The sequence below is a fragment of the Rhinolophus sinicus genome, linkage group LG15 (genome assembly GCF_036562045.2).
Source record: "Rhinolophus sinicus isolate RSC01 linkage group LG15, ASM3656204v1, whole genome shotgun sequence".
NCBI lineage: Eukaryota > Metazoa > Chordata > Mammalia > Chiroptera > Rhinolophidae > Rhinolophus > Rhinolophus sinicus.
The window spans coordinates 32,582,753-32,595,167 of NC_133764.1; the positions used below are offsets into that span (position 1 = coordinate 32,582,753).

Here is a 12,415-nt window from a genome sequence, read left to right on the forward strand (position 1 = left end):
AAATTTAACTTGTTTCGTTAGAAGTACAGAGGGTGCCAAACAAATGTATACACATTTTAAGAAAGGAAAAACTGTATTAAAATTGTAATACTCAATATATACCGATAACAAAAGATGAATACAAGTCATGTTTGGCTTCTGCAATGACAAGAGGTACTCAAAGTGGTTACCATCAGCATAATTTTCGTACAGTTTTTTCCTTTCTTAAAATGTGTATATATGTTTTTGGCACCCTCTATATTTAGTTACACTGATGTATACTGGAATATTTATATATGTTTTCATGACACCAAATTCTCTTTTGGATCAATCTAACCTTGCCCGACACTCCTTTCCAAATAATGACAACATTTTGAAATAATTTTCAGACAGATTGGGAACATTATAAGTAAACATTCAGAAACGTATGATGACTATATACTCCTCTGTGGCAGAGACTGGATGGATGCTTGTCAATCCTACCATATATTTCTGGGTGCACTAGAAAACTACATTTTCCAGCTTCTCTTGTACGTTTGAGACTAGGGAAAAGTAATGGACAACATGGCCAGATATGGCCACATATAATTTTCCTCACTCTCTCTGTTCACTAGTTGGCTGGCAGAAAGTAGAGGATCCAAGTAAAGGACTCCATGGAGACTGGAAAGCAGTGATTCCCCTAGAGGAGAAGAGCCAGGATTCCTAGATCATTAGCGTAAGCCCAGCGGCTAAATGCCGATTCGACTTTCTGCTATTGTGTGTTACTGTTGCAGTTATAGCAGCTAGTGTTGGTTACTCAGATGGACATTTCTTCTTATCTGGGAATCTATCGTATTTGCTTGGGACTAGAAGGTTAGCATGTTATTTTGGATTTTTATATGTGTGAAGAAACTGGAGCACAGACTCTTTCAGTAAAATGACTGGGTAAGCCATGACCATTTAGATTCTCTAAGTAGAAACAGAAGTCATCCAAAAAGGGATAAGAATATAACCTGGTTTTATTCAGAGCATTGAAGATTATCAAAGATAGAAACGAATAATTGTTTCATGTTTCTTCTAATTAGAGAAGTTGAGGCATTACCTCTCTCTTCACGCTTAACTTTTAAAAGATAGCAAGCAGTAGGGCTTCATAATATGAAGTTGTTTTTAGACATATCTCTTTTAATAATGGTTAGGAGACGTTATGACCTATTGTTGAAGCCAACAAATTTGGTTTAGATTCATCAAAATGCTCCAATTCTTGATGTATTACGTGCCAAAGTATATGTTTGTTAAAACTTTGTGGTGAAAAAGGATTTTTTTGTGTCAGATAAGTAATGAATAGCCTGTGACAGACATAATACTGCACCACCTAGATGGCCTTTCGAGAAAGGACCAGCTTAAGATAATATGATCAGCAAAGGCCTCCAGCTGTCAGCTCCTTCAGTGTTTGCCTCAGCTGCAGAGAGCTCCTCACCCGTGGCCAGGCAAAGCCTCAATGTCATTCATCCAATGACCCATTATGGCTGGGGTGACCAGGGATTTTCACTTGTGAGCTCCCCGGTGGGTTGGCTGAGGTTGTGTTTGGCCATCATCCCAGTTGACTTCTCCTTCTGCCCAATCCTACTTTTTGCCCCTTCTTTCCAAAGGGGTTGATCCCTGAAAAACATTATTCACCCCAATTTGGCATTATTCATGCCAATTCCATCTCAGCATCAACCTCCTGGAGAACCAAACCTGTGATACAGATTATGGAGGGGCTAGAAAACTGATAAGAATACATATATTTAATATCCAAATTTAAATATTAACTTTTGCCCCACCAGAGGACACACAGCTCAGTCACATGCTGATACTCTGCAAAGAAGAAATAGAGATTCTTAATCTTCAAAATTTCTGACTGCTTTTTTGTCTACATTTGTACTTCACAAATTAAGGTATTGGGACATAGTTTAGAAAGAAATTTCTAGCAAAGGACACTTTTTTCTTCCCCTATTCCAATGGAGGAAAATAAATTAATTAGTTGATTAATTCAGTGCGGCCATGGCTACAGATATTATCAGGGTCTAACGCAATAAATGGTATATATACATTTCATGATTTCTTTTTTTAATGTGAAAAAGCAGCCATAGATTTTGATGAGAATCAATTTTACTAGATCTATACTTTGGTTTCACACACTCTCACCATAAAATGATTATATGTAAAACTATATCATAATGCAATAGTGATCTAATATCTTTCAATATTTGTCTTTATTATGATTATAAACCTCTATCCACATAATCCTTTTTATATGCTTTATTTATTTATTTTAATATCCCATGTTATTTTATATTAATTTCAGGTGTATAGCACATGGTTAGACATTTACATAATTTAAGACGTGATCCCCCTGACTAGTCTAGTACCCACCTGGCACTATACATAGTTATTACCATATTATTGATTACATTCCCTATGCTTTAAATCCCCATGAGTATTTTGTAACTACCAATTTGTACTTCTGAATCCCTTCACCTTTTTTACCCTGCCCCCACCCCCCCTCCCATCTATCACCCCGATAAATCTAGTACCCATCTAACACCATATGTCCATATAATCTTAGATGATGGTTACTCTTGGAATTACAGCCACTGATGCCTGGTTTGGTTGTTTATTAAAATAAGTCCAGTTTATCCCAGTTTCTACTATTATATTTTTCTGAAGATTATAGCTGGGGCCGTTCTTACAGAGAGCTGAAAAGCTATCATAGCTATATTATAAGATGGAGGGCACTATCAAATCCCCCCTTTGCAAAAATATCTCTGAATTGTCTGCCTTAGAGACTGGCATTTACCCTAATGACCTTGTTCTTCAGATTATGAAGAACAATTAGTATTTAGTGTATATTATGTTTAGTTATTAGGGATCTTGTTTGATGTATTTTATAGTCACTTGCTATCATAAATATTAGATTGGTGCAAAAGTAATTGCGGTCTATAAGGTTAAAAATAATTGCAAAAACCACAGTTACTTTTGCACCAACCTAATACCTTACATGAATTATCTCTGTGAGTCCTCAAAGCAACCCTATAAAAAATGCATTCTTATCATGGGCATCCAGTTTCACTAATGAGGAAACTGAGGCCCAAAGAGACTCAATAATGTGCTCAAAGTCACAGTATTAGCACAGGTAAAGTTAGGATTACCACTCAACCTTTTCACTAGGTTGTACAGCTAATATTTAAGGTACTGGTTTCCAGGAGTCCTCAAGTGAAGAGTAAATACCAACAAAAAAGACAAATCACTAAATTGTTGTTAGTTGTACTTAACAAATTCTTGTTATTAAATTATTTACATGCCTAGGCAATTGATACACAGATTAGAATTAAGTTATCAATTTATCCAGCATTGTCTTCGGAGACTTGGTCACAGTAAATTGGGATATAATTGCGAGGGGGAGGGGGTAAGAGGAGGGAAGGATGGGTTAAAATAAGAACTCTCGGGAATGGGGGGAGCCACGCTGAATGGGTTCCTTGGAGCCAGGGGAGAGAAGCATAAACACAGTGGATGTTTTGTGACACGGAGGATTTAATGCACAGAAAGTGAAAGAGAAAGCAGCGTGGTGCCAACAAATGATATTTCCCTTCGGCTGGTCTTTTCCAACATGGTTTTAATTTCTCTCCATAACACTGAAGCAATAACAGCATGATAATTCACTTTGAATTTTCAAATGGACTCAAACTCTAAAGCTATAGGAAAATATTTATTTTACAAAGTTAAATGTAAAAAGTATTCACTTTGCCTACAAGGTGGTAGAATTTGGGCGGGTCAGTGACTTGATGGTTAGACGACTGGAGGTTATCTATTTAAATGAATTTAGCTTCTAATTCAGATGCAAAATGCAAGTTGAACTGACTTCTGTCTCTGTTTCCTTATTCAATATACACTCTTTTATGAGCCACTTCTGTAATTCTTTGAGTTCTAGCACGAGACGAGTCACACCTTTTACTAAGCACTTTCATTTTTCAACACACTGGTTCCTTGGAAAAAATTGAAAGTAGTTTTCAATTTTTGTTTCAATTTTATGTTATCAAAGAAACCCAAATTTGAGGACACTTGTAGAATGGATTTTCATATCTCAGATTATCACTTATCTAACTTACTCAGTTCCAGTTCCATTTTCCCCAAAACATTTTTATGGGTGAGCCAATCCTGTAATAACTAGCTTTTTAAAGGGGGGATCTTTTGCATGGGCTGATTATGTGTCTGTAAATCACTACCAAGTTTGGTAGATCTCTTTCTAGATACAGGGACTCTTCCTGTTATTGTTTCTCCTAAATCTGCTTGACTCTCTGATCTTTGTATTATAAAAACAAAATACCTATACTGAATCTTGACATGTCACAAGCTTGACAGTGCTAAATTACCTTTCAAAAGCAGCAAATGTTTTAGCCTGTCTTCTTTAAAAAAAAAAAAAAATCTGTTCTAATTTGACTGCTGAAAAAGAGCAGAACTCACAACAAATGTGACTCATGAAAATAAATCTGAGGCCTCTCTCCCCCTCCCCCTACCCTTTTAAAAATTGATCATGTACCCAGTCACTTTCTGACTAGTTAAAAGTATGATAAAATTCTTGAGCTGGAGGAGGTGTGTTTGGCTCCATTTTTCATAATTCAGCCAACCATTCCAAGAGTGGGGGAAAGAGTGTTCATAATTGGAAAGTATAATGATATTACAATGTACATACAGGCCATCTCCCATGAATTTATTCCTGTAGAACCAATTATCTCTAAAATGGGTAATTGTAAAAAACAAACAAACAAACAAAAAAAACCACACACACACGAAAAACCAAAAACATCATGGATTAGGTTGAGGTTACCACAGTCACTGCTAAGCTCAGGATTTTATGATAGAAATGCACACATACGGCAAATACTGAAACTTCCTTCCCTCCCCTTCTTTGGCTATTCTGTTCAGAAGTACTGACAGCTGTTCAAATAACTCCTTTTCTACTTATGGGAAGGGGTGTGATGATGTAGGAATAAAATTACAGGTACATTTCCCACAATTCTGGGATCAATGGAGTAATCCTGATAAGTAACCAAAATTACTTAAGAGATCTGTCCTGTATCTCAAACAGGAATCAGTGTGTTTCACCTGACCTTTGGTCAAAAAGCTGGGCGTGTCATATAAATACGCTCTTTCTAATTAATGTCAACAGGGACACACTTTTATTTAGATGCATAATTAATACAATTCCTATATTTAAAGTGCAACCAATATTTACTGAGTACTTATGCCAGTTACTGGATTAGGGCCTATTGACAAATAACATGGGTGTTTCTGTAGGTGTTCCTTCCAAAATCTACTGGATCCAGCTAAGGGACCATAAACAAAGAAGGAACTTAGTCTTTGGCATGGAAGGGGCCATTTATAAATATCTAGAGGCATTTTTGGTTGTCACACCTGGGGAAGGGATTGGTGCTACTGGCATCTAGTGGGAAGGGGCCACCAATGCTACTAAACATCCTGCATAAGGCAGACCCCCTCTCCCATAACAAAGAGCCATCTGGCCCCAAATGTCAGCAGTGGTGCGACTGAGAAAACGTGCTGTAACACAACTCCAGAAACAATGAGGATGGGGTAGAAAAGAATATCTGGCATGTCTCTAAATAAGCTTGCTCTCTTGGAAGAAGAAAATGTTGTATTGATCTTTGAGGACAGTCAGGGCCACATGTGTGCAGGGATAGCCCTGAGGATAATCGAGAGGTTGTTCTAAAAGGTTTCACTATCGGCTTTTAGGGACCGCAATTGTTGCAAATGAAACATGCTCATCAACTAGCCCTTAAGATAACAACAATAGCTACAACATCAACACTGACCGCGAACCCATATACAGCAATTATAATGAGCTGACCACTGGTCTAAACACTGTTCATATTTACTTCACAACTACACTGCTGAAGTGGGAACTGTTGCTATGCACGTTTTATAGGTGAGGAAACTGAGGAATAGAGTGGTTAATTGGTGGTCCCGTGGTCACTCAGCTGTAAGTGGTAGAGCCTTGAGAGTAACCTGAGTGGTTTGCATTCAGAATCTCTGTCCCTCACTGCAGACAGCCACACTGACTCTTCCAATGTGAGCTCCTGAGATTTTATTCTATCTCAGCTACATTCCAGGTATGTGATCTCCGACAAGTTATTTTTTCTTTAAATCACTTTTATTGTCTTGTAGGGTGGATGTGTGATTTGATTTTTGGTTTTGGTAGGGTTTAAATGAGTTAGTGCAGGTAAGGTGTTTATAACTGCAAAGGAGTATGTATGTTCTCAATAAATTTTACCCATGATGCTGATGGTGATTCTCTCTGTGGCATGTGCATTTTAGGATAGTTTGATGTACGGGGAGCATGCAGAGCTTTTGGAGTCTATGGAGTTGGTCTAGACCCTTTCACTGCCTGAAATTAGCTATGCAACTTTGACCAGGTTAAGAAACTCTTTGGGTCTTATTTTTATTTCTTGCTTTGAAAATAAATTGCTAAATGGAAATAATCTTTTGGAAACAACATTTTTCATCCTGTAGAAATGCAGAGTACAGTATCTGAAATAAAGAGGAATAAGTCAACAAATGAAATTTTAAACATTATGAGCCATTGGGGAATCCAAATTTCATGTCACCTGATCTCTATAAGATATTTAAGAGTATTTTTTCCTGTTGTATAGTCATCAGTTATGAATACTGCCTTCTGTACGTAGTGTGTGGTCACTAAGAAGTAATGCATGCTAACAGGAAATCCTGTGTGTGTGTGTGTGTGTGTGTGTGTGTGTGTACACGCACACACGTACATATGCACATATGAAGAGGCATATGCATATAGAAAACTCATGAAGAGGGCAAAGACTTGACATACCTTGTCTACTGGAGCCTATAGGTATAGACACTTTTAACAGGTGGTCTATAAGAGGGCATGATGTAAGGCTGGACAATGAAAAGCCAGTTGTGGTGGATGGTTTGAGAGCATATTAGCTGCCAGAGGGTGCATGTGGTATGGTTGGAAACCAGGTGTTTATAAGCATTATCCTTGGCTTTTATTATTAAAATGTTGTCCATAACCCAGCATCTGTCCTGTCTTAGACTATTGATGTTTTCCTACAGCTCATTCCTGTTATACATTATGCACTTTTGCTCTTTAAAGATATTTAAGTAGACTTGTCTCTGAATATGTGTCTTCAAACAGGGTCCTTTTTAGGAAAATAAACTATAAATCATTGATTGAGATGGAAGTGCATGACTTGGAGTCAGCGTGATACACAATTAAAAGACACCTGGAAGCCACTGACTAACTTACAATGCTTGCTATTTTATGAATCAGTTATTGTGGTGTGAAGAGGGAAGAATATGACACAAGTTTATGTCCCTCCTAGGTCGTTAAGTGCTCCTTTGATGCACTGACTGTTTCCAAAACAATGACATTTTATGCAGAGAGAGGAAATGGGTTACTAAGAATGTTGGATCATTCTGTTGTATTTTTATTAATTTTGATATATTCTGTTTTTGATTAAAGGCTGAGATTCTGAAGTCTGATTTTTTAAAAAAATATATCATTTCGTCTGTTTCTTTTTTTAAGAAGAGTAAAGATATTTATAATTTATCTGATTCTGATGCCCAAGGTTTAGAGAAAATCCATGAATTACCTTTGCATGATATTTTATGAATGTTTGAGTAAAATACTTCCATTATTCTGCAGCTTCTAACTAGTCAAAGGTTATGTCAATGAGTGGATCGATACCACGCAAAAGAGGTCATTGAACTCAGATGTCTTGAGTTTAGTCATCAATGTTTTATGTTGTTGTGTGTTTGTTTCATTATCCCATTCTCTACTAATCCTACTCCTGAACCTCGTCAGGATTCATGCAAGACATCAGACTGAAGAGGGAGTGTGGGGACAGAGCCCCAGAGAGCAGTTTCCAGGCTCTCGGCCTCACATGGAAAGGTGCTGGCTCGGGTAGTAGATGGCCGTCAGCTGTGGCTAGTGGCTGTTGGCTGTAACCAGTGAGCCATTGGCCACTAAATATAACTGCCGTGGCGACGCTAGCAGAAAAATGGGGGCTAGCAAGAAGATGGTGGCTGGCAAGCGCGGATTGCAGTTAGCACGGTGGGTTGTGGACAGTGTGGCTCCTGCTTCCTGTGTCTCCAACCCAGCTGCCAGCAAGAATATAGTGGTATGACTCCCCTACCTATGGCTCCGTGGGTGTTCCTTTTTGGCTTCACCATATCCTGCGTTCTTATGTGGGGAGCGGGAGCAGAGACCCCGCAGGCTGTGGAGGTCAGATCTTCCTTATAAAATGGGTTTTCGCTTCTCCTAAAACTGTAATTATGATTGATTTCCCATCTTCCTCTAAGAGTCATTCAGGATGAATGGCATTAAACTCAGTCCCCAGCAGAGCTCCAAGTCCCCAGACACCCATCACCACCTTGATATGTACATGTCTCAGCCTCACTTGGTTCCATTACCCTTCAGACCCTCACACTCACTCTGACCTGTGGAACCTTATGCTACCATCAGTGAAACCCCTGTGTGTTAACTCTTTTCTCTGAAAATTCCTCTTCTATTTTTCCTTTAACACAAGTGCTTGCTAAACTGAAGCATTCCCAGCATCACCTGGAAGGTTTGTTAAAGCAGAGGTGGAGCAGCCCTACTTCCAGAGTCTCTGCTTCAGCAGGTCTGTGGGTTCACCTGGAATTTCCGTTTCCATCAAGTTCCCAGCTGATGCTGATACTGCTGGTTTTGGGTTCATATGTTGAGGACCAGTCCTCTAATGGAAACCTGGTTACCCCTCAGGACACTGTTCTCCCACATTCCTCTCAAATGGTGGCTGTTGTTTCATTCAATTTCCAAGTACAATTGTAATTTAACATGTTTTTTTGGCGTTTACTTGGTTGCTGACAACTGTTTCATACCATTCCTCTTCATTGCTTCCTCAAATACATTAGACAGCCATCAGATGATATCGCCTGGCACACCTTTTGTGGCAGTTTCAACCAGCCCTCCACCCAATCTCCCTTCTTCATTGAAAATTTCAGCATCTGGCCATCTGTCTTTCTTTCATTATTTCTGCCAACATTTTTGGTGTCTTCACCGTTTATATACATCATACATGACTCATGAGCATGTCACTCTCTCTCTACCACCTCATCCACCTTGCTTTCCTCCTCACACAGCTTAGATTCCAGACCCCAAAACTCCCTCAACTTCATCTTCAAGCTCAATCTTCCTGTAATTTCCCTGCACAACACTAGCCCTGGCTAAACCCAACTCTGCCCATTTGGGTTTAGCTGGACCAAAAAAGACTTACACAGCTAGAAAAACAAAACAAACAACACAGAACCGTGCTTCCACTTGCCACTTTAAATATATGATTTTTATTTTTTTTTAAAAAAAGCATCTCAAATAGGCTTTCAGCATAATTGTAATTCAAGTCTCTATTTTGGCAACTAGTAACTGGGTAGTTGAGAAGGATGCTCAAAATCTCAGACGAGACACAGAATAAAATAATGGTTGCAAGTTTGGATACTATTCGTATATACCTGAGTCTAAACCTGTCTTTGACTTTTACCAATTGTGTGTCCTGGATATCTAGACTTTTTAGAGCTTTGTTGCCTCATTGAGAAAATGGCAAGCGGTCATGCGGGGTGTCAGGCGGGGTCTCTGGTCCCGCTCCCCACATAAGAACGCAAGATATGGTGAGGCCAAAAAGGAACACCCACGGAGCCATAGGTAGGGGAGTCATACCACTATATTCTTGCTGGCAGCTGGGTTGGAGACACAGGAAACAGGAGCCACCCTGTCTGCAACCCGCCATCCTAACTGCAATCCGTGCTTGCCAGTCGCCACCTTCTTGCTAGCCCCCATTTTCCTGCTAGCGTAGCCACAGCAGTTATATTAGTGGCCAATGGCTCACTGGTGACAGCTGACGGCCAACTAGCCACAGCGGATGGCCATCCAATCACAGTTGATGGCCATTTACTACCTGAGCCAGCACCTTTCCACGTGAGGGCAAGAGCCTGGAAACTGCACTCCTAGCTCTGTCCCCACACAAGCATAATAGTCTATACTTCAGTTTTTTGTGAAGGTTAAATGACATAAAGCATAGAAAGTATTTAGCATGGTGCCTAGCTACCTGAAAGCACAGGGTAAATACTAGCTATTATCATCAATAATGTCATTGAACTTGTCAGCTATACCTTAAGTTTTACCAAGGCAGACACATCTTTGGTACAAGATTAAAGTGTTCACTACTAAAGAACCTTCTATATTTCTAGTTTTTCCAATGTTGATTCCTATAAATGATGTCTGAGTGAGTGTATGTGTGTGTTGTTTGCATGAAGCTCATTGGCTAAAACCGAAGGAGCCAGTTACTTGGATGTTCTGTAGACCTGGAGCAAACTTTACAATTTGATATTTCAGGAGAGTCAGTCTACGACTGTGTTTCCCTGAAAATAAGACCTAACCGGAAAATAAGCCCTAGCATGATTTTTAATAAGACATCCCCTGGATATAAGCCCTAGTGTGTCTTTTGGAACCAAACTTAATAGAAGACTTGGTCTTATTTTCGGGGAAACACAGTAGCACATATATGAGTGTTTTTCCTGGAATAATTAAATGGTTCTAAGTCCAGCCCTGCCCTCTCCCTGACCTTTTAACAAACAGAGTGAAACGAAAGCAGTAGTGCACCAGTAAGTAAGTCTTTCGCTATTAGGTAGTACATTCTGGTTTCCTAAACAACCATTAAGTGCTCAATTCATGAAATGCAGTCAAATCACTAAAGAGAGAGCTGACGACAGGTACAAGGCTTCATGTCCAGAATTCAATTCATCATAGACACAATCACATTATTTTTAAGTCAATTAATGAATGACATAGGAAATAGGGGAAGGGAGGGGTTGAGGGGCAGCTCAGAGTCTGGTAAAAACAAAGGTCAGGTAAGAATATTTTTTAAAATTTATCAGGAGAAAAACAAATCAAGGAAACACTAAAGGAAAAACCACAGGTAAAATGACAAAGGGTCACCACTGGGAAATTCCCATGAGGGATGGCAAGAGAAAGATGAGGAGGTAATGATTAGTGATAATGGCTATGAACTTACTAATAGCCGTTCTCCATCTGTCTCCAATGCCATGAAACCATAAACATCTAATTATACTCAGTGTAATGTCTTGATAAAAGGCCCTTGTTTATTTCTTTGTACTTTCAGAGAGCAAATATTTCATTTGAGCAAAGGTTATAAAATGGATAGTTTTGTTAGGCAGCAGGTTTGCTCCTCAGCGACAGATCTCAAAAAAAAAATAATAATAATAATAAAATAAAAATAAATTACCGGATGACAGTTTTAATCAAGTTTAAACCATCACCATACTATAATTTGTATATATAATGTGAAAAATTCCTGCAGTGTACATATGCCTCTTGTAGTCCCACAACAAAAAGGAACATAACATACCCAAAAAGTGATAGATGGGATAAGCCAATGAAGGACCTCCTATATTCAGAACAAACAATTTTGAAAACTACTGCTGAGGTAGAGAAATGGCTGCCAGGAAATGGAAAGCAGTTGGAGGAAACAATTTTCATAATCCCTATTTTGATACCTATAAATACATTTTTACTTAGTTACAAATACAATGTTTCTATATTTTTTCAAGACCCTAAATACATTAAATAAATATCAAACTTGCTAGTAGCAGGGCGATCGGTGTCTTTTGAAGCATGTTTATATATCATAAGATTGTGGCAAAAAGAACAAGTTAATGCATGTAAGTGATTAGAACAATGCCTAATATAAAGTGCTCAATGAATGTTATGAATTAAAAATATCGTCATCTTTCCTGATCACCATCATCATATACTGTAAATAATATTTATGTTCTGGCTTATCAGATAAACCGAGAAGCGATTACTAGCTTTTAAAATATATGTACTTGTCTGTTTCCCCTAGCTAGGATGCTTTTGATAATTAAAAAGGAAAGAGTTTTTAGGTGCTTGGCTTGGCAGCACATAGACTAAAATTGGAATGATACAGAGATTTTCTTGGCCCCTGTATAAGGATGACACACAAATGGGAGACTTAGGGAGGGACTAGTGTGCCAGATAATAAACCACATCACAGAAGCTGTATAGGTAAAAAGAGAAATAAGCAGAAAATAAAGGAACAGATTTTACTGCCAAGAGATACTATCTACAACGTGATTCTTAATATTTTGAACAATACTTGGTGGGATGTGAAATATTTAGAGATACACCACAAATTGCTTTCGAAATACAGTTTCTTGTTTTTATAATGGTCGTCTAGAATAGTTTTAGAAAATTGTGCAAATCACAAGTATGCACCTTGATGAAATTTTATAACGTAAGGCCATAAAACCGTGACCCAGATCAAAACATAGAACACAATATCATGTCAGAAATTTCCTC

At 38.5% G+C, this 12,415-nt stretch overlaps 1 non-coding gene across 1 annotated transcript; it reads left to right on the plus strand.

Annotated features, from left to right (window-relative positions):
* The first annotated feature begins 11,979 nt into the window (after window positions 1-11,979).
* On the plus strand, window positions 11,980-12,083 carry LOC141569028 (U6 spliceosomal RNA). Its single transcript, XR_012492423.1, has one exon. It is a non-coding gene; the product is annotated as a U6 spliceosomal RNA (small nuclear RNA).
* Window positions 12,084-12,415: the final 332 nt, after the last annotated feature.